This window comes from Eimeria mitis, genomic scaffold (genome assembly GCF_000499745.2).
Source record: "Eimeria mitis Houghton genomic scaffold, Emh_scaff2752, whole genome shotgun sequence".
NCBI classification, from domain to species: domain Eukaryota; phylum Apicomplexa; class Conoidasida; order Eucoccidiorida; family Eimeriidae; genus Eimeria; species Eimeria mitis.
In genome coordinates, this window is record NW_013571096.1 from 1 (window position 1) to 416 (window position 416).

Here is a 416-nt window from a genome sequence, read left to right on the forward strand (position 1 = left end):
AATATATATATATATATATATACATGGATATAGTTATTCATCGCTTTTATACAATCGTTAGAAATGTGTTTTCTGCTGCAGCAGCAAATTGCGGTTGCTGCTGCTGCTGCTGCTGCTGCTGCTGCTGCTGCTGCTGCAGTTCAGCTGCTGCTATGTTTATATTAGCTTATAAAGAAAATACATTAAAAAGAAAACAAATGAATGATTTGTTTTTGTTTTGTTTTGTTTTGTTTTTTTTTGTTTTTGTTTTTGTTTTGACTATGTTTGTTTCCCTTCTCCCTATTCTCTTTTTTTTTATTTTTTTATATTTTTTTTCCGTTTCTTTTTCTGTTCTTTCTCTTTATCTTATATATATACATACATACATACATATATATATATATATATATATATATATATATATATATATATATATA